The sequence below is a fragment of the Prionailurus viverrinus genome, chromosome A1 (assembly GCF_022837055.1).
Source record: "Prionailurus viverrinus isolate Anna chromosome A1, UM_Priviv_1.0, whole genome shotgun sequence".
Taxonomy (NCBI): domain Eukaryota; kingdom Metazoa; phylum Chordata; class Mammalia; order Carnivora; family Felidae; genus Prionailurus; species Prionailurus viverrinus.
The window spans coordinates 220,242,822-220,266,750 of NC_062561.1; positions in this window are offsets into that span (position 1 = coordinate 220,242,822).

The window sequence follows — 23,929 nt, forward strand, 5'->3', positions numbered from 1 at the left end:
AAAATATTGAAACTAACTGAAGCAATAATAGAGCATTGACTCAAACTCCTAATTTGAGAAACAAGACCTTACCTTAACTGTCACACAGAAGAATTGGGTGTTTTCTCTCTGTTGCCAAACAATATTCACAACATACCCATATGTTTTTTTTTTAAATTATATCCAGCATAAAATTAAAAAAAGACATATAAAGAAGCAGGATAATGTTTTCCAACATTAACCAAAGACAGTAAAAAAACACAATTTTTCTTTTTTTCTGATATTGTGTTCAATACTATTTTAAAAAATAAGTATGTATGCACATATATATCATTCAAAGAATTTTTAATGCCATATGTCTGACATCTACATATAACATCCCACACTCCACATAGAGGGATGGTAATTTTTAAGGATTTTTTGTAGTGTGATTCTTAAGCAAAATGCAAATAAAACACATGTCTCTGGTAAATGTTAATTTGCTCATGTATTTCTAGTAAAAAATGCATATTTCTTAATTAGACATGAAATAGGATATATTTTATTACCTTGAGATAAAAACCCATTGGAAATGAGCTCACAGATAAAGTGTAAGTCTGACCATTTATTAAATGTACACACTATTACTAGATAAAAAGGATAAAAGAATAGAAAAACAATTGTAAATTCAAGGGGGAGAGTTAATAATATTGTTTAGTTTCCACATTTGTTTAAAACATTCTTTTTCATTTCTACTAACATATATTGCATATAATCCTATAATCCTATATTACATATAATCCTAATCAAATCCTATGAATTTGAACCCAAGGCCTCATTTCAATTATTTTATAATTACAGAGGCTTGGTAATTGGAAGGGTGTGTTCTGATTTAAGAACCAGAATAGAATGTATATAAGAAATTATAGGGGGAATTTTTCTCAAAAAAAAAAAAAGTTTCTTGAGACGAATGAAAATGGAAACATGATATACCAGAACTCGTGGGATACTGCAAAAAACAATGTGTATAGAGTATCTATATAGTGCATGCTATTTGACAGAACTCCATACAATTAACATTTCATTTTAAGAAGAATTAAATTTCCATAACAGAGAGAGAAGGGAAGAGAAATCCAGCACATGGTAATTAAAGGGCATTATCATGGGTGCCTGGCTGCCTCAGTCAGTTAAGCCTTTGATTCCTGCTTTCAAGCTCAGATCATGATCTCACGGTTTGTGCTTCAGGCTCCGTGCTGACAACGTGGAGCCTGCTTGGGATTCTCTCTCCGTCTCTCTCTCTCTGCCCCTTCCCCACTCACACACACACACTCCCTCTCTCAAAATAAATAAATAAACTTAAAAAATGGGCTTATCAGTGGATTTCTTTATGCCAATAAGCCTACTAAAAATATATTATGAGTCAGGCTTTCACATCCCACCAGTGAAGAGGTGGGACCCAGGGGTGGTGACAGAAGCAGAGAAAGAATACAAGTCATCCTTTTCCATGTATTTATTTGTCATCACTCTTCTGATTAAGCCTAGATCAGATCCTATGAAGAAAGACTTTCTCAACATTTTTGGAAAATTTCCCAGCCATATTATTAAAGAAGTATCATTCTCTCAAATACAATGATCTATTCAAACTGCTTTTAAAAACTGGTGGGTTTTGCAGATGATTTATTTGAAGAAAGAAATAATCAATTTTTCTATTTCACGGTCTCCATAACAAGATTTCCATATTTCTACAGTAAGTTATCTTAGATTGAGAATATCTTGTGAACATTAGGAATGCCCCATATGTTGTATATCAACCACATTCATCATAAAATTTATCAGAATAAAATTAGATGCATAAATTAATACAAGGCATCTTTGTTAAAAAGTGTTTATTCATTTATTTATTTTTATTGATTGATTTTGAGAGACAGAGAGCATGAGTGGGTGAGGAGCTGAGAGAGGGTGAGGGGCAGAGAGAGGAGGAGAGAGAGAATCTCAGGCAGGCTCCATGCTGCTAGCAGAAAGCTCAATGCACTGCTTGAAATCATGAACTATGAGACCATGACCTGAGCCTAAATCAAGAGTCAGAGGCTCAACCAACTGAGCCACCCAGGCACCTCTACACATCATTTGGCAACAGTTGACTCACTTCAGGCTTCAATTAAAGTGGCATAAGTTTATGTTAATAATACTTCAATAAAAGATAGCACAAGTTTAACACCCGAATGTTATAGGATTGAGTTGCATCTACCTTTTTCATCAGTCTTTATCATTCTGGGCATTAAACATAAACTGAAAGAATTAAAAAAAAAAAACATGCTATCCTATAAATATTTAGTTGTTATGTGAAATATATTGCAAATGGCAATTTGGAATTTTGACATATTTTTGGTTCAGTTTGTTCCCTTGAATGAAATAAACATAAATTCAAACTTCTTTCACACACAACTATACCTTTACGTCAGAAATCAGAAAAGTGCCATCAAATTTCAGTATCATTTACATATCTCACAAAAAAAGCACATCCATACTTATGCCTTAGTTTACAAAATCATTGTATTCCTCATAAAGTTTCTGCTTTTGTCCATAATTCATTTCACCAAATTGCCAAATCTCATAAGAAATTCCTACTGTACAAAGTACAGCATGTTTGGTTTATGAGAATATAGTAGAACTTTGCAAATTTTCTACTCTTGAACTTGTAATGGCACATGTCTATTAATATTCCATTGGCTGAAATTTGGCCATATGGTCATGCCTAATACAGAAATTTGTTTTTTTCTCTGTGATTACAAATAGAGGGAAACTCAAAATTCTGTTAACAGCTACCAATCTGTACCACAAGCTTTATGTGAAAAAGTTAGAAAATAAGAAAGACTGAAAATTAATTAAATTCACATGTTGAGAAAGAATAATAGAATAAACCAGCATAGAAAAAAATAAGATTAATTAATATAAGAGCAGAAATCAATATGATAGTGATTGAAGAAGAACGAGGTTTATCAACGGTGTTTGTATTCTTAAAACTTTTAAATGATTAGGTAAAAACACAAAACACTGGCAAAGACTGATAAAAAAAATAAGTAGAATAACAAAGGAACAAATATTATTTGCAATAAAAATATTTTTAAAATTTAGATTATAATTCCTAGAAAAATAACTATAACATAGTTATTCAAAGGACCAATAATTATTATATAAGTAAATTTATTAGCAAAATTTACCAACAAAATGCAGATAATTTCACAGTGAATTATGACAAATCCTTAAATAATAGAAAGGATTGAGTATAGGACTAATATTTGTTTTATTGAAAAACTGGAGAAGAATGCTTTAGAAAAATACATGTTATAAATATAGATGCAAACACTTTAAATAAAATTGAAAGAACAAACATGGATGAAAACCACTGGACCTTTTCCCTTAAACTGTTCACAAATTAGTACACAGGTCCAGTTTTCACTGGAGAGTTTCCTTTCCCTTTCTAAGGACAGCTCTGACTTAGAGTGAATTTTTCCTTATTATGTTCAAGATTGTATGTACCTTCACTGAGAGGGATTTGGATTATTTCAATTTTAGATGCCCATATTGCTCATCTGGCCACTCTTTGGATTGAAGATATGTTAAGGTTGCCGTTCCATTTCTTAAAATATAGACTGCATACATATTGCCTCCTTAAAGCTTCATTATTCGAGGTTCTTGATTGTTTTGCAATTTAATATTTTATATCTCCATAGATATATTTATAAGAAACTTGTCTTTTTACATTCAAAATCAGGACCAAGGAAGACAGAACTAGGTTTCATCATTTGTCAAAAATTTCCACTCGCTGAAGATATTAAAGGAGTCAAAATCTTACCTGAGTTTTCTGGCACTGTCACTTCTACCAGAGTTTGGTTCTTCTGCTGTGGGACTCATTACTGTTGAATGACTGATTTCTTGTCTTCAGAAAGAGGGCTGAAAAGCAAAAGACCGATATATGGTTACTTAACTTTCTCCTTTTATTTATTAAATGCTAGAGCTATTTTATGCACATATCCTGGCCAATTTTCTTAAAACTGGCCATTATTAATCAGAGTCTATCTGTATTTAGTTACATTTCTGACTGTATTAGTTTCAGTCTGGGGCCCAGCTGGAAACAGCATTCTCAAAAGGACTTAGAGAGAGAGGACAGAAGGGTAAGGAAAACAGCAATGGATGTTGAAGCACTCATTATTCAACAATGGTGAGAAGTTGAAACTACTACTAGCCTGAAGAAAAAAGAGAGAGTGAAATTACATGCGCCAGCTATTTCTGGAAACTCAGAAGAAATATTTTCTGAGAGGTGGCAGGGAAATATAGCTCTTCCAGCAGTGACACAGACTGGAAAGAGACGGGAAGAATAAACAGTTTGCTTCCAAAATTCAGCTGATTCTAAACCCAACTGTACCAGAAAGCAAAGTGTCCACATAGTTGATTCCTTAAAGAACATCATCCAGTGGGCATAATGCAAGACAAAGAAGGTGAAGAATCCCAGATCTTGGGATCAAAATGTGATTAACAAGCTTAATTCCTACGATGTGGTCATCAGACTATGTAGAAGTCAATCAGTTGCTGGATAATTTAACTTGGTCTGGATTTCTTACTATTTTAGTAATATTATGGAAGAATGGTTTGTCATGATTTGGCATTGGAAAAATAATAAAAATAAAGATCAGTGTAATGTAATAGTTTAGAAACAGATGTCAACTGATTTTCAATAAAAGTTTTAAGGTAATTCAACAGGGAAAGGAAAACTTTTCAACAAATATACTAGAACAATTGATTAACCAACTGTAATATGAATCTCAACACTAATCTTAAGCAACATTTAAACTAAAGTGGATCATAGACTTAAATATAAAGAAGTAATAAGATAAAACTTGTAGAAGAAAACAAGAGAAAATATTAGTGACGTTGGATTGGGTAAACATTTCCCAAATAAGATGCAAAAACACTAAGTGTAAGTTTTAACTTTGACAAAATTAAACACATTTGTTTTCCAGAATACAATGGTAAGAAAATGAAAAGATACATTCCCAAGTGGGAGGAAATATTTGTAAAATGAACATTAAAAAATACATATACATATTTTAAAGTTTGTGAGAGAGAGACAGCATTATGTGCCAGCGCACATGAGCAGGGGAGGGGCAGCGAGAGATGAAGAGACAGAGAACCTCAATCAGGCTCTGTGTTGTCAGTGCAGAGCCTAACACAGGCTCCCAGGCGCCCACAAAAGTATATTTTTATCCAGAAAGTATAAAGAGCCCTTAGCACTCAATATTAAAAGGGACAAAAATCCAAATTAAAAAAAATAATTTAACAAACATTTCTCCAGAGAACATATATAGATGTCAAATGAGCACACACAGAATATTCACCTATCTTATCCATTAGAGAAATGTAAATCAAAATCACAATGAGATACCACTACAAATGTACTAGAATAGCAACAATTAAAAAGACTCACACCACCAAGTACTGGTGGAGATGTTGAGAAAATGAACCCTATATCTTTTTGGTGAAAATGCTAAATGGTGCACCCATTTTGGGAAAAAATTGGTAGTTTCTTATAAGGCTAAATACACACCTATCCTATAGCTAACCAATACTGTCCCTAGATGTTTAATCAAATGTAAAGAAAACATATGTCCACATCAAAATTTGACAGTAAATTAGTGGTTTTTTTTGCAATTTTACCCATAGAAGCTAAAAACAAGGAACACGTATAATGTGAGTCAAACAGTGGATTAAAAAAAAAAACTGAGGTCTATACATGCAATAGAAAATTATTCAGCAATGAAAATGAATGAACACACACTGAACATGCACAAACACAGATGAATCTCAAACACATTATTCTCAGTGAAACAATGTCATTCACAAAAGAGTAAATGCTCTATGATTCTATTTTTATGATTCTAGAAATTCAAAACTACACTGATAGAAAGCAAATCTATCACTAAGACCCAGAAGGGAAGGTGAGGGGATTAAGTGCAAATGAGGATGTGGAAACTTCCTTGTAGTGTCGAAGATGTTCTGTACTGTGGTAGCAATGGTACTTCATAGTCTGCCAGCCACTAATTGTCTTCCAGTACCTGTCCAAATTTCTTCAAATTTTAGCTTTGTATATTACCATCAAGAAACAGATTCCATACCATAACCTCACTTTCAGCAAATTTGTCCATGTAACTAAATTCTGACCAATGGGATGTAAAACAAAATAAATGATTGCAACTTCTTTGTCATATACCTAAAATGATATGACTAGGTCTCCACTTTCCTCCATGTTTTGCACATGTACAGAAGGGTAATACTTAAGTTAACAACAGAGCAGAGCAATAGGAAAGAAAGAACTAGATCCCTTAATGTCCTTGTAGAATCACCTATCCTCTTTGTACTGCTCAGTTACATCCACTTACATTATGTAGCACTACTACATGAAAAAGGATCAGGTCTAAGATGTCATGCACATTATCTAAAGCACATGTTAACCCCTCTTATATGTCAAGCGCATAGTTTTATCATTGTACGTTCTTTTTGATACCAACTGATACTAAATATCTTCTATACTTCTTTCCAGCGATATTGTAATAATTGTATTTGATGTTCTAACATAAAATACATAAACATGAGTACCATGGGGATTCAGGTTTTGTTGGAGATTGAGTAAATTTGTGGGACTACATTAGAATTACTATCTTTGACATTTAAGGGCTTTCTTATTCAGGTATCTTTATTTGCTTTTGATTATCCCTGGAAGATATTTACCCCTTCTGATCATGTAGTTCTTAGTTCAATTACAATCTCCTCATAGATGTCTATGCTATAAAATCTATCTTATACTGCCTAAACCATCATGTATTTACTATGTATTTTGTTTGTAAGTGTTGAAAATCTTATCATTGATTTATGTGGGGTATTGATGTTGTGGTTTTCATTTAGTATACAATCTCAAAGAGACTTGGAACTTTTTTCAACATTACATATCCTAAATGTTAGTATGCTAAATGATGTATGGTATATGGTAGGAAATAAACAAACACTGTGGCTTGAACACATTTAGGTAATTAATGCTTACAGACTAGATTCTGAATGCTCTCTGTCAGAGAGATAATATTACACATTTATTATTCCAAAAAATTACTGAGAATCTACTATACACTGAGGCATCAGAAAGGCTCTCCCCTTGTAGGCCTTGTCTTCTAGAAGAAAACAGAAGGTATACAGATAAAATATATATTTCCATACATGATAATTCTGTCTATATAAAGAACACACATGAGGCTCTTAGTGAGTTGAGAGGCGACTAATGAATGCCATAGGTAGGTTAGCTGAACACATAAGCTAGTATTTGTGGAGAAAACAAAAAGAAGTAAGGAAGGTTAGTTCAGGCAGATGGAACTGAGTGAACAGTCACTGAGTTAAGAGGGTCTTTAAAATTTTCTTTTTTTCCGGGGCAGGTGGGGGGTGGTGGTAGTATTTTGTAACAATAGAAAGGAGACCAGTATCTTTAAGGGATACTAGTGGAAAAGGAAAGCGTTTATAGAAAGGAATGGAGTCACTGGGAGTGATAACATTTAGAACCTTCTAGCTTATTGTAAGAATGTTGTTTTTTATATTTAATTGATTAGAAGCCACTCAAAAATCATGATCTTAATTGATCTTCATATTATTATAAATCTTTGACTCTGGACTAAATAACTTAAAGGACAAGTGGTGAGTAGGAAAAACATTTAGGAAGCTATTGCAATAATCAAGGTGATAAAAAATTGTGTCTGGGAGCAAAATGGCGGCAATGAAGGTGGCTAGAATTGCTGAGATTTTGGACAATAGAACCTATAGTGTGCTGAAAGATTATGAGTTAATATGTGTCAAAGAGAACAGTAGCAGTAATAAATCTATATTTTTCTAACAGAAGATGGAGAACTGTAGAAGCTTAGGGCTATTTCCTGAAATGGAATAGACTGCAAATAAGTAGACTTGGGTGTGGATCAAGTTTGTTTGTGTATGTGCAGATTTGAAGTGTTTTTGAAGCACTAGATGGAGCAGTTGTGTAAGTGGTCTTGAGCTTAGGGTAAATTTCTTGAGCTTATGTTATAAGCTCAAAAGTAGACTTAATAAACTGCATTTATCAGCATAGAGATGGCATTTAAAGCTATAAGATTTCATAAGGTCATTAAGGAGTGAATCCTTGTCTATAATTCAACATCTTGGATTATAGAGATGAAGAAGATTCTTGCATATGAGATATTGGAGTGGCAAAGTTGTTAGGAACAAGATCTAGGGCATGATCATATGAATAGATGGTTGATTTGACTTGAAAACATCAAGTCTAGAAGAAAATCTACCAAGGAACTGAAAGAACAGAGGTTTGAAGTCATTGTCTCTGTGGAAATTAAACTCATCAACAATAGTGACAAGAGTAGAGTTGAATGAAGTTGAATGATTCAGTAACTAAAGTTCAAGGAATGGTGGGGGCTAGATCTGTAGTCTACAGAAAAGAGTAATGAGGAGGAACTATGGTAAAATATGCTTTCCTTCTTCCTAGTATGTCTGGTCTTTAGTTCAGTAGGCCATACGTTCTTCGGTTCTTGTCAGGGAGGTCATTAACTAATATGCCTGGTCTCCTTTACTGATGAAATTTTGCATTATGACTTAGTGTTTTCATAAGTCATAAAATGTGAAAAAAGTATATATGGATTAAGCATTAGCAGATAATGTTTATCAATGTACAGAAATCTTTGATATGCTTTCTTAAAATTAATCCATTATATGTTTTCAAATTTATTGCCTAAACAAAATGAAATATCAATTCCCAAAATATCAGTAAATCATGCTTACTTGTAAATATAATATAATCAACTGGTTGTAAGCATTAATATATTATCAGTATCATTGTGTTGTTACTGACATATTAAGTATTATCCAACTACTTTATTGTTTTACTGTGGGAGATGGGGCCCTATACATTTCAGTTACATAGAAATATTTTGCACCATAGGAAAACAAATGTCTTTGCCTTTTGCTGGAAGATATTTCTAATCATAGCTCAATATTTTGAAGTAATATTTTTGGAATAAAATGAAGACATAAAAGTAAATATTATGTTCTTTTAATGTTAAATAGGCAAATGAGACTTCTGAGAAAAAAGCTCCAAAAATAAAATTCACATTTAAGCAACATAGCAACTTTTCAAGTAACTAACAACTAAATATAAATATATTCACATAGATGACAACACACAAAAGTTAATCACAATGGAAAAAAAAACAAGGAAATGTCTCTAATGTCAAAATTTAAAACACAGATCTGACAAAACATCATTAAAATTTCCTCAAACATGAAGACAAGACTGCATTTTATTTTTATAGAAACAAACATGGTAATGGTTGCACAATTTTTAAATATACTAAAAATACTGAATTGCAACTGTCAACAGGGTGAACATTATGGCATGCAAATTATATCTAAATAAGGCTCCTTAAAATACACACAGGTATATTTATATATAAGTATATATGTACATATGTATGTGTATACATGTACGTATATGCATATATATGTATAAAAGCCATCACAAATGTTGAATATATGACCAAAAACATTTAGAAGAATCTTTGTAAATATGATACCACAGTGAAAAGACACCCATGTGGATAGACTATTATTGCCAATAGGGTCTAACAACAGAAAAGAGAACACACACACAAACATAGACACAAAGTTAACGTATAAAGTTTATATTCTATGGACGGTTCATATAGTGTAAAAAAATAAACAAAACAAACAAAAGAACTACAATAAGAACGCTGATGATTAATTTTCTGATTTCTTTGCTCTAGAAGCAGAAAAGTGTAAATTTCAGGACAGTATAGGTTGGAAGTGGGAATCATTTCATTCTAACTTTGAAATGAGTTAATACCTCACAGGTAATTATGGTACAGATTATTTTAAAAGTAATGAGCTTTAACACAAAATAAATTCAAAATGAATTAAAGACCTAAATGCGAGACCTGAAACCATAAAACTCCTAGAAGAAAACATAGGCAGTAGTCTCTTAGACACTGGCCTTGGCCACATTCTAATTGATATGTCCCTTCAGGCAGGGGACACAAAAACAAATACAAACTACTGGAAATAGGGGCGCCTGGGTGGCGCAGTCGGTTAAGCGTCCGACTTCAGCCAGGTCACGATCTCGCGGTCCGGGAGTTCAAGCCCCGCGTCGGGCTCTGGGCTGATGGCTCGGAGCCTGGAGCCTGTTTCCGATTCTGTGTCTCCCTCTCTCTCTGCCCCTCCCCCGTTCATGCTCTGTCTCTCTCTGTCCCAAAAATAAATAAAAGTTGAAAACTACTGGAAATACACTAAACTAAAAGCTTTTGCATAGTGAAGGAAACCATCAACAAAAAAGAAAAGACAACCTACTGAATGGGAGAAGCAATTTGCAAATTATATATTCAATATCCAATAAGGGGTTAATATCCAAAATATATAAAGAACTCCTATGACTCAACACCATAAAAATAAATAATCTGATTAAAAAATGAGCAGAAGACCTGGATAGACATTTTTCCAAAGAAGACATACAGATGGCCAAAAGACAAGTGAAAAGATGTTCAACATCATTAATCATTAGATAAATGCAAATCAAAACCACAGTGAAATATCACTTCATACCAGTCAGAATGGCTAGTATCAAAAAGACAAGAAATAACAAGTGTTGCTGAGGATGTGGAGAAAAAGGATCCCTCATGCACTATTGATGAGAATGTAAATTGGTGTATAGCCACTGCAGAAAAGAGTACAGAGGTTCCTAAAAAAAATTAAAAGTAGAAATGCCATGTAGTCCAGTAGTTCTATTACTGGATATCTATACCAACCCCCCCCCCAAACACTAATTCTCTGAAAAAGATATATACATCCCTATGTACACTGCAGCATTATTTATAATAGCCAAGATACAGAAGCAACCCAAGTAACCACTGAATGGATAAAGATGTGGGATACACACATATATAATATATATCATATATATTATATTAAATATATATTATATATAATGTATTAATTATATATATAATATATATCATCATGAAATATGAAATATTGCCATTTGCAACAATATGGGTCGACCTAGAGGGAATTATGCTAAGTGACATAAATCATATAGAAAAAGATAAATACCATATGATTTCACTTATATGTGAATTATAGAAAAAATGAACGAACAACAACAACACAGAAACAAATTCATAAATAAAGCAAATTGCTGGTTGACAGAATGGAGGGGATAGGGAGATGGGAAAAATAGATGAAGGGGATTAAGAGGTATAAGCTTCCATTTATAAAAGTCAAAGAGGATGAAAAGTACCGCATAGGGAATATGGTCAATAATATTGTAATGACGTTGTACGGCGATACACACACTTATCATGGTTAGAATTTCATTAATGTATAGAACTGTCAAATCACTATGCTGTAAACCTGAACTAATATAATATTGTATGTCAACTATTCTTCAATAATAATGAATAAGCTTTAAAAAACATTTAAAAAAGGAATTCAGTGAAGAAAGGTAAGTTCTTCCCTGTTTTTTAAATTTTTTAAGTGTTTATTTTTGAGAAAGAGAAAGAGAGAGAGAGAGAGAGAGAGAGAAAGAAAACATGAGTGGGGGAGGGGCAGAGAGAGAGACGGAGACACAGAATAGGAAGCAGGCTCCAGGGTCTGAGCTGTCAACACAGAGCCGGGCACAGGGCTCCAACTCACAAACCGTGAGAACATGACCTGAGACGAAGTCACACGCTCCACCGACTGAGCCACCCAGGCACCCTAGTTCTTCCCTGTTTTAACTATTCTATGTGACCCCACCCTTAGCCCCTGCCCCCACAAGGCTTTTATTTTTCTAGTTGTTCATACTGGACATGTTAGACATGTTAATGTTCTTAAATATGTATCTTACTAAAGAAACCAGATTTTCCTTGAAGATTATAAAGCCAAAATTCAGAGCCCTTCACTTTCATGGTTTACTCCAGTTTCCTAAAAAGACAATAGCTTTTTATCTAATGTCTAAAGTTATAAATTTCATTCAGAATATTTAAGATTAGTTAAGATTCATGAAAAGTTCTAACACCCTGACATCTTAAAGCACATATAAGAACAAGTTTGTTATATTTTCAAATTTGACAACTGTGAAATGTTCATAAAACTAGCTATCAAAAATCAGCTATCAATAATAATAAAACTTTAATACTTTTGATAAACTATGCTATAGGAAATGCTAAGTTAATGCTCCGTCCTCACTGTAGAAAATGAAGTTATTAAATCAATGAAATATGAAGAATCAAGCAAAGGTAATGAGAATGAAAGAAAATCAACATTATGGAGGTATGTCAAGCATTTAATTAAAATAGGTTTATGTGTTTGAGGTTTGCAGTATTTTTGGTATTTCTCAGCTTTTTAAAATAGATATTTTGTAATTTATTTTCTAACTTACATGCTAAGTCTCCTATTAATTTAATATTCATATATTTGCATTTAAAAAAATACCCACAAAATTGTGGATTTTGTGTGATTCTTCCCAACATTTCTTCAAATTAATATGGGTTCTGTTCCCACTAGGTTTACTCACTCATCCTTTGCCTCAGTTCTCCCTTGCATATTCCCTCTTAGCATTGCTTCCAAAATGCGTCTTTCCAATATGATTTTGATGGCAAGAGATAATTTAAATTCCCCCCGTTTTGTTTTTTTCCTCACATGAAAATTCTAAAATACTGAACACAATGTGGCAAGATGTCTGTTAAGGTCTTTGGCCAATTTTTTAATTGACTTGTTTATTTTCTTGTTGAGTTTTCAGACTTCTTTTTAATTTTTTAAATTTTAGAGACAGGGTGATCAGGGGAGAGGGGCGGAGAGTGAGAGACAGAATCTTAAGCAGGCTCCATGTTGAGTGCAGAGCCCAATGTGGGGTTGATCCTATAACCCTGAGATCATGACCTGAGCTGATATCAAGAGTCAGATGCTCAACCAACAGAGCCACCCAAGTGCCCCAACACTTTTGTGGTTTTTTTTTATTGTTTATAAGACTCCTTTATCAGATATATATGTTGCAAATATTTTTCCCAGTCAGTGGCTTATATTCTCATTCTCTTGACACTGTCTTTCATAGACCAAAAGAGTTGTTGTTTTTCTTTTAAGCTTTTTTTTTCCAGTTTTATTTATTGATTTTGAGAGAGAGAGAGAGAGAGAGAGAGAGAGAGAGAGAGGACATGACTGGAGAGGGGTAGAGAGAATGAGAGAGAATCATAAGCAGGCTCCATAGTGTCAGCGCAAAGCCCAATGCAGGGATCAAACTCATAAACTGTGAGATCATAACTTGAGCTGAAATCAGGTGTCGAATGCTTAACTGACTGAGCCACCCAGGTGCCCTCATAGACCAGAAGTTTTTAATGTTAATGAAATCCAGCATATCAAGTATTTCCTGGGGGTATTTTGTGTTTGGTGTTCTTTCTAAAAAGGTCCCACCATCCCAAGGTCATTTAGGTTTTATCCTATGTTATCTTCTAGGAATTTTATAGTTTTGTGTCTTACATTTATACCCAAGACCCATTTTGAGTTAGTTTTTGTGAAGAGTGTCAAGTATGTCTAGATTCATTTTTTTTTTTGCATTCTGCTATCCAGTTTTTCATAGATTTATATGTTAAGGATGGACCATTTCAATATTGCTATATATTATGGTTTATTTTGCCAGTGTCTTCCACAGTGGGCATTTTTCCCCCTATAGAGAATAATGCCATCTTTTTAAGATTTCAGGTAACATTTCAACATATATATTTCTTTAAAAAGTGATACTGAATTTGCAATACACACAACATTGTGAATATTAAAATAGCAAATATAGAAATGGATCAAGATACATAAAAGAATTGGAGAATATAAAAAAAATGAATGAAATGTCCAATCCCTTAGAACACAATTTTAAAGATGATAGTAAATATTTAATTTCTCTTTTATTATTTGTGTTTTGGTAATGGTTGTGATGAAAATTGTCAAATGACTTGCATTTTTCTTATTTGTTAAAAGCTTTCTCATGTGGAAAGTTGTCCTACATTGTGTCAAAAGAATAAGCTGTCACTGCTAATGTTTAATACATTATGAGAATAACTGCCATGTACTATACTAATTTGACCTTTTCAGAACTCCAACTTTGATTGGATGGACAATTTCTCTCCTATTTAAAAACTCAAACCCCTGTTGGGAAGAGCTAGAATGACCATCTGTTGAAATTCAGAATACTAAAAAGGTTAAGAGTACACAACCGAATGCTTCAGAGAGTATTACATAATTAAATCTTTCCATCTTATTTCCTGTCAAAAATCATGAAAACCTGAGATGATGGTATGAATCCAGCTTTCATTATTCAGAAAATAAAAAGTAAGGTGAGCATGTTGTACTATTAGGTTTTATGTTGAAGGCCTATATAAAAGTGTTTCTTAGTTTTAAGATGCCAGGAATTAGTCTAAATATGACCATTCTAGCACAAAAAATGCTTCATCCCAGTTCAGAATGACATTTAGATAAAGAAAAACAAAAAAGAGTTAGTGTTTGTCCTTCATCAATCCTAAAAGTTTAAATCACCTGTATTTTAACATTAATCATGTGTAGTTATAATTTATATTATCTCAGAAATCTAGAGTAGGAGAAATTAAAGCACAACAGCTGATAGAGCAGAGATCATAAATAATTAGGTTCATTTAAAAATGCCAAAGCTGATTTTTTTCTAAATAGAATTATGTCTTAGACTGTGCTGCCAGAGCAAAGTACCACACACTGGGTACTTTATAAATGACAGAAATTTCATGGTTCTGGAGGCTGAAAGTCTTGAGATCAGGATGCTGGCATCACTGGTTTCTAGTGACACCCCTTTTGCCGCCCCTCTTGTATCTTGATGACTCTCACGTATCTTTGCCTCTTGTAAGGGTACTAATCCCATGCATGAGGGCTCCACTCTTGTAATTTAATTACCATCCAAAGGTCCCACCTCTTAATACCATCACAATGGGTATTAAATTTCAATATGTAAATTTGGTGGAACATAAATATGAAGTCTATATCATATTATGTAGCTACATGATTGAAACATATGATTTCTGCATGTTGCATAGTAATTATAGAAAATATTATTAGCATAATCATATACATTCCATAAGGTTTTAAAATGTATAAAATATTGGGGCGCCTGGGTGGCGCAGTCGGTTAGGCGTCCGACTTCAGCCAGGTCACGATCTCGCGGTCCGCGAGTTCGAGCCCCGCGTCGGGCTCTGGGCTGATGGCTCAGAGCCTGGAGCCTGTTTCCGATTCTGTGTCTCCCTCTCTCTCTGCCCCTCCCCGGTTCATGCTCTGTCTCTCTCTGTCCCAAAAATAAATAAACGTTGAAAAAAAAAATTTTTTAAAAAAAATGTATAAAATATTGATATAATTTGAAGGTAAATTCAGTGAATACAGTTTTTCCCCATCAAGTACATACAATTAAAATAAATGCCATTCAATGACAATAATAGATATCATTATACTTGCTGAAAAATAAAGAAAAGTAAGCAATATTTACATTTTTAAGTTACTTAATTAATTAATTAGCTAATTAATTAATTTTGAGAGACATAAAGAGCACTAGTGGAGGAGGGACAGAGAGAGAGGGAAAGAGAGAATCCCAAGGAAGCTCTGCACTGTCAGTACGGAGCTTGATGTGGGCCTCAGTCTCATGAACCATGAGATTATGACCTGAGCTGAAATCAAGTCTGACAGTTAATGAATTGAGCCACCTAGGCACCCCTTGATATATTTCAACAAAAATTGAAAAGTTTTAGTAATATTGATTTTAGTTGGAAAATAAATAGCATTCCATCAATTCCTGAATAAAATTACTACACTTAGTTATATCTTATAAAAAGTCATGCTGAATTGTTTTGCCCTTTTCTATGTCCAATAGAAATTATCTACTTAAATTATAATTGTTAATATTTAAAAAGATTAAAAGCAAAAAGTATACTTTTTAAAAAATAATATACTTTTATCAATATACTGAATTAGAGAAATATATAATATTTACATAAATATAATTCATTATAAGTAGAAAGATTCCAGGATGCAATGATCAAAACTGACCCAAGAAAGCCCATACATGTATATTTATATAACACATAATAAAATACATAAATATATACACATAAAATATATAACAAGAAAATATATAAACGTCAGAGTTCAGATCGCTCAAACTCAGTGTATCAAAATGAGTATATAGTTCTTGCTATCTGACATAACTATAAACAAACTTTGTATGATTCCTAGGAGGTGATAGATTCAGTAATTAACTGAAATGAAATGAATTTTATGCTTTCATATATTTAAAAAAATTTTTTTTTAACGTTTATTTATTTTTTTTGGGACAGAGAGAGACAGAGCATGAACAGGGGAGGGGCAGAGAGAGAGGGAGACACAGAATCGGAAGCAGGCTCCAGGCTCTGAGCCATCAGCCCAGAGCCTGACGCGGGGCTCGAACTCACGGACCGTGAGATCGTGACCTGAGCTGAAGTCGGACGCTTAACCAACTGAGCCACCCAGGCGCCCCAATGCTTTCATATATTTTAATCCATGATTGCAAAATCTCCAAAAGTCCATTGACCTATGTCAGTTTCATCCTATATAATACAAAAATTAAAAAAAAAAAAAAAACCTTAATCTGAGCGTAGAAAGTCGCATTTCTATCTCTAGCAAAATGTCAGACTAAAACATGGATAGTCCTTCAGCTACTATTTTAAATACACAGAAATGCTGAATTAAATATACATTAACATATTAAATATATAATGAGATTAAAGAAGGAAAGACAAACTTCTGGTCGATAAAAAGAGAAGTACACAGTTAAATTTATGATATATTGGCAATAGGATGGGTGGTAATAAGTTAAACACAAAAATACATCTTGCAGACTAAAGGCTCAAATTTTAGTGCTAAACTGGGGACATAAAAGAAGCATATCCTTGAGAATACAAAAAGGAGAAACTGGGAGTGGGGACAATACTAAAATTTAGTGGAAAGGAAGGGAAGGAGTGGCGGGGAAGAAGAACTAAAGAATTAAAAATATATATGCGTATCTTTTTATGTACATAAAATCTGGCTATGTGAAAAAGATCATGTCCCTCCTCATAATTCAAACAGTGATCTTCATGAGTAGAAGTGCAAATACACACCTAGGCTTAAGGGAATACAGTACTGAGTCTTCGCGACATTTGATATTATTAGAATTAATTAATAATAAAAAGACTAGGAAAAGAGCAACATTTGAAGATATTTTTAGGAATGTTTGCAATTAAAGAAAAAAATCTGTTTGGGAGTGTAACAGAGTCAAGCAAAGCTAGACAGATTTTAGTGATGGTAGAATATTAAACACAACGCAGCAATTTTAAGATCCAACGGAAGACAGAATCCCTATAAATAAATGACTATATTACTGGCAGCTGCAGTTCCTTTTTATCAGGCACATTAGAAGCAAGGGAAGAATGAGTAAAATATTTAAAGTGCTTAACCTATAACTGTTGACATATAATTCAGTAGGTTAATCATATTTTTCATCTTGCGATTTCTTCATTGACCCCAAACTCCCTTAAGGCAGCACCACCCACATATGACAGAAAATTAAAAATATATGTTTAAATAGTCCTTAATAACAAAAGCTACACATTTGTCATTTACTTTTTTAGTACATAATGACATATAGTTCTGAATAAAGTGACATCAAATTTCACATACCCTACTCATAATTTAACATGGGGATTGCTGAAACAACACTTTAAATGTTTGCTGAAATCAATTAAAATATCAACGAAAGCATGAATACATAAATGTAAAATCATAGCTGCAATTATATTTTTCTTAATTATATTACTTGTTAGAAATGTCTAGTTGTTTATGGTACCAAGAGTTATGAATAAAATTGGAGATTCTTTTTCTCAGTTTAATACAGCCCTTATAGAAATGTAAACAAAAAATGTTTTATCAACTTACAGCAAGATATACACACAACCATGAGCTTAAATCCTATAATCAAAAAGTTCAAGAGTAGAAAATATAACAAATTCCACTGAAAAATCTTTGTTGAGAACAGAGAACAAGTGTGCTTCAGAGATACTGGGGGTTCAGTAACAGACCATCACAATAATATGAATATTCCAATAATGTGAGCCAAATGGATTTACTGCTTTTCCAGTGTATATGAAAAGTTATGTTTACACTATACTGTACTCCATATAGTGTGCAATACTCATTATGTCTAAAAAATGTACATACCTTAATATAAAAAATATTTTAGTCCTAAAGAATTTTAGCCATCATCTAAGCTCTCAGGAAGTCATAATCTTTTTGCTAGTAGAGAGTCTTGCCTCCATATTGACAGCTGCTGACCAATCAGGATGGTAGCTGCTGAAGGTTTGAAGTGGCTGTGGCAGTTTCTTAAAATAAGACAATTGGGGCACATGGGTGGCTCAGTAGGTTAAACGTCTACCTCGATTTCAGCTCAGATCGCGATCTCAGTCGGGAGATGGAGCCTTGCTCAGCACAGAGAGTGCTTGGGATTCTCTCTGTCTCTCTGCCCAGCTCCCCTTCCCCCCAAATAAATAAATATTAAAAATCAAGTAAGACAACAATGACATTTGCTACATCATATGACTCTTTCACAAACAATTCCTCTGTAGCACGTGATGCTGTTTGATAGCATTTTCTCCATAGAACTTCTTTCAATATTGGAATCAATCCTCTCAAGACCTACCACTGCTTTGCCAACTAAATTTATGTAAGATTTTAAACACTTTGTTGTCATTTTAGTCTTCACAATATCTTCAGCAGGAGTAGTTTCCATTTCAAGAAACCACTTTCTCTGTTTATCCATAAGAAGCAACTCCTCATCTGTCCAAATGTTATCATGAGATCGCAGCAATTCAGTCACATTTTTCAGGATCCACTTCTATTTCTATTGCTATTTCCACATCTGCAGTTACTTCCGCCCCTTAAGTCCTGAATCCCTTAAAGCGATCCATGAGGTTTGGAATCAACTTCTTCCAAACTCCTGTTCATGTTGATCTTTTGACCTATTCCCAATGAATCACAAATGTTCTGAATGGCATATAGAATTGGTAATCCTTCCCAAAATGTTTTCCGATTATCTTTGCCCAGATACATCCAATGAATCACTATGCAGCCACCGTGCCTTACAAAATGTATTATTTACATACTGAGACTTGAAACTTGAAATGCATGGGCTACAAACCAGATGTTGTATTAGCGGGCGAGAAAACAACATTAATCTCATGGTACATCTTTATTGAGGCCCTTGAGTAGCCAGGTGCGTGGTCAATAAGCAGGAATATTTTGAAAGGAATCTTCTTTTCTGAGCAGAGGTCTCAATACTGGGTTTAAAATATTCAGTAAACCAATGTTTAAAACAGATGCGAAGTCATACAGGCTTTGTTGTTCCATTTGTAGAGCACTGGCAAAATAGATTTAACATAATTCTTAAGGGTCCTAGCAGTTTCAGAATGGTAAATAGCACTGGCTTGAAGTTAAAGTCACCAGCTGCCTTAGCCCCTAACAAGACAATCAGCATGTCCTTTGCTGACAGACATTGACTTCTCTCTAGCTGTGAAAGTTCTAGATGGCATCTTCTTTCAATATAAGGTTGTTTTGTCTACACTGAAAATCAGTTGTTTAATAGAACTACCTTTTTAAGGTTCTTAGCTGGATTTTCTTCTGAATGGCTTGCTGTGGCTTCTACATCAGTACTTGCTGCTTCACCTTGCATTTTTATGCTATGGAGATGGTTTCTTTCCTTAAAGCTCAACCTCTGCTAGCTTTATTTCTTTTTTAAATTTTTAATGTTTATTTATTTATTTATTGAGAGAGAAGGAGAGAGACAGAGCATGAGTGATGGGAGGGGTGGAGAGAGAGGGAGACACAAAATCCAAAGCAGGCTCCAGGCTTTGAGCTGTCAGCACAGTGCTAGAACTCACGAGCTGTGAGATTATGACCTGAGACGAAGTTGGACACTTAACTGACTGAGCCACTCAGGTGCCCTGATCTCTGCTAGCTTTAAACGTTTCTTTTGCAGCTTCCTCAACCTCTTTCAGCCTTCATAGACTTGAAGAGATTTAGGGCCTTGCTCTGGAGTAGCTTTGGCTTAAGGGAATGTTGCGGCTGGTTTGATCTTCTATCTAGACCACAAAAACCTCTGTGTCCATGATAGACCTGTTTTACTTTCTTATCATTTACTTTCTTATTCATTGGAGTAGAACTTTTAATTTTCTTTTAAAACTTTTCCTTTGTAATGAAAACTTGGCTAACTGTTTGATGCAAGAGGCCTATTTTTAGGACTATTTTGTCTTTTGACATGTCTTTTTCACTAAGCTTAATCATTGCTAGCATTTGATTTGAAATGAGAGATGGGAGTCTTCATTTCACTTAAGCACTTAGAAGTCACTGCAGGGTTATCAATTCGCCTAATTTCAATATTGTTGTGTCTCAGAGTATATAAAGGCCCAAGGAGACGGGGAGAAACATGGGAATGACCATTGAGTGGAGCAGTAAGAACACACACACTTATTAAGTCTGCTGTTGTATCTGAGTATGATTCGTGGCGCCCCCAAACAATTACGATAATAACACCAAAGATCATTGATTACAGATCACCACAACAAACACAATAATAAAAAGGGTTTGAAATATTGTGAAGAGTTACCAAAATGTGTCAAAGAAACAAAGTGAGACAATGTGGTTAGGAAAATGGTGCTACAGACTTGCTCAACACAGGGTTGCCACAAACCTTCAATTAAAAAAAAAAACAAAACAATATTTGTGAAACACAATAAAGTAAAACACAATAAAAAGAGGCATACCTGTATAAGATTTATAATCCAAATAATTAATAATAATGCATTTAAGGTTTTGTATCAGAATTTCTAAAGGGCCATCTGTTATGATGTGCTACACAAAAGATACACATATAAAACAACACTTCACTTACATAAATAAAGAGAAGGAGATCAGCAAGGATCCCTAATGACCCATTAGACTCTCCTAATAGTTTATACAGGGTGCTTTGCCTACGTGGACCCCTTGCTGTAGTAAGAAGACTACTCCCTATGAGGGCAGATACTACAGCAGGGCTGACCAGGTGCCTTTTGACACACAAACTTCAAGCAAGGACAAAAGAACGTTCTTTGAGCCTGAAACAAGAAAAGATGTAGGTATCCCAGATAAAGTGATAAACTCAGCACAGGTTGTGTGGACTCTTTATCTCCTACTGAAGAAACGTTCCAGGTCCAAAAACCATTCTTAAGCATCTGAGTACATATGAAAGACTGTACACATGATTCTACTTTCTGGAACACCATGTATTTAGTTTGAGAAAACATGTTTTCTTTATTAAAGAGAAAATTGAGACTGTTAGGAAAAAAATCTCAAATCTTATTTTGCTACTAATCCAGATTTCTTTGTTATTATATCCTTATTCAGTTATGAATGGAAGAAGAAATATTCTCTACATATCTTAACTACCTGTATATCCTCTAAGACCCTACTCTATCAATTATCTTTTACCTCACTTTTCTTCCTTTAGTACCTCTCCACTGGCGCATTCATTAATAGTCTTAAGATAGAGGAGATTTGGGGATATAGCCACATTTTTTCACTTTCCTTCACAGCCACATGATATTTGTCCACCTCAAAGCCTCATCCCATCCACAAAAATCCAACATCTGAATCCAAAAATTCATTATTTGCATTAAATTCATTTTCTGGTGGTAACTGGTAAAGTCAGTTATATGAGTCAGTTTTTATTTTAACAATGTCTTCTCTGCACTGCACAAGTAAATGCAAAAACTGACAGGAGATTCAATTCCAGACCAATCAGATCACTTAAGTAACAGTCATGCCCTGTTTATTTCCAAAGTGGCAAGTACATAATACTACATTTGTCTGATAATTTTTATTTGTCTGATAAATTTTATTCTTTGTTGGTGTCACCTGTGCTGCGTCTTTATGTATACACATAAAACAGGGCACGCTATCTCCATATATAATAGGCTTTAGAAAGACAACTGTAACCCCACATTTTAAAACCTCAAACAGTACTTGAATGAATAATAATAAAGCACAGGACAAGATTTTAGGGAATTAAAATACTGAAGTAATTCACAAAATGATTTTGAAAATGTGGATAAACGGCTGGCTAAGTCCCTGAAATTCCGTAATAATTATATCTGCAATCAGATGGATTACTGCAGCCTAATTTAACACTAATTTTAACAGGTTGTATGGTTCTAATCCCAAACAATTTGGTTGGGGCCCAGATACCAGAGTTAGTAATGCTTACTAAAGAAAGCCAAGTGATTTACTTTAATAAGCTATGAGATACATGGGCATATATCCACTTATCTGAATGGAATGGTCATTGTAGTCACATCAAATAAGTAGACAGTTCTTGAACTACTGGAGCTAACTTAATTTGCTCCATTATACTTTCTTACATATCTGTAATACAGCAGACAGCTTAGAGTAAATTGTCATTTTAGGATTTGTCCCTGATTCTACAACACGTAATTTCAAAAGAAATGCCCTCTAGGTATATACTAAATGGCATGTGGTTTGATCTATTTCCAGAGGTAATTATACAAGAAATGTTTTTGAAATTGAGAAAACAATTATCATCTAGATATAAAAATCTTTTTATTTATTTATTTATTTATTTATTTATTTATTTATTTATTTATTCATTTATTTATTTGGTAACTGTGGTTGAACAACAGAACTTTAGGACCATACTATTTTATAGACAGGTATTATGCATTGTTGAATTAATATACAGCAAATATATATTAAATGTACCTAATATATATATTTAAGATATCAAACTGAAAACTCTTAGATGTAATTTGCTTCAAGGTTTCAAAATAATGACATTGTTCAATCAATATCTTCCTAGGGATTTTAGAGTCACTATTTCACTGAAGAATTGCCCAAAGATGACCAAGATCACATTAAATGTTTGGAAAAATTGTATTTGAAGTATTTTGTATTCCAGTTTTTTAAAAGAAAATAATCATTCTGGTGACTTACATTAAAATTACTTTTTGGGGCACCTGGGTGGCGCAGTCTGTTGAGCGTCCGACTTCAGCCAGGTCACGATCTGGCGGTCCGTGAGTTCGAGCCCCGCATCGGGCTCTGGGCTGATGGCTCGGAGCCTGGAGCCTGTTTCCGATTCTGTGTCTCCCTCCCCCGTTCATGCTCTGTCCCTCCCCCGTTCATGCTCTGTCTCTCTCTGTCCCAAAAATAAATAAAAAACGTTGGAAAAAAATTTAAAAAAAAATAAAATTACTTTTTGGGGCGCCTGGGTGGCGCAGTCGGTTAAGCGTCCGACTTCAGCCAGGTCACGATCTCGCGGTCCGTGAGTTCGAGCCCCGCGTCAGGCTCTGGGCTGATGGCTCAGAGACTGGAGCCTGTTTCCGATTCTGTGTCTCCCTCTCTCTCTGCCCCTCCCCCGCTCATGCTCTGTCTCTCTCTGTCCCAAAAATAAATAAACGTTGAAAAAAATTATAAAAAAAAAGTACTTTTTTGTTAAATATCTAACTTATTTATCTCTAGAAGTGTAACTATAAATTGACTCAATATCTAAAATAGACTTGATATAATTTAGAGAAATACAGATTATAAAATTTGGCTCCAAATATTCAATGATAAAGCATCACCATGAGGGATAGTTAAATGTTAAACAGTATTTTAAATCTATGTATGTGTTATGCAAAATTAGCAATAAGAAACATTTTTCCAACTGTTTAAAATGTCAGAAGTTTCTTTTTTTTAAATTTTTTAAATGCTTTTATTTATTTTTGAGACAGAGAGAGACAGAACA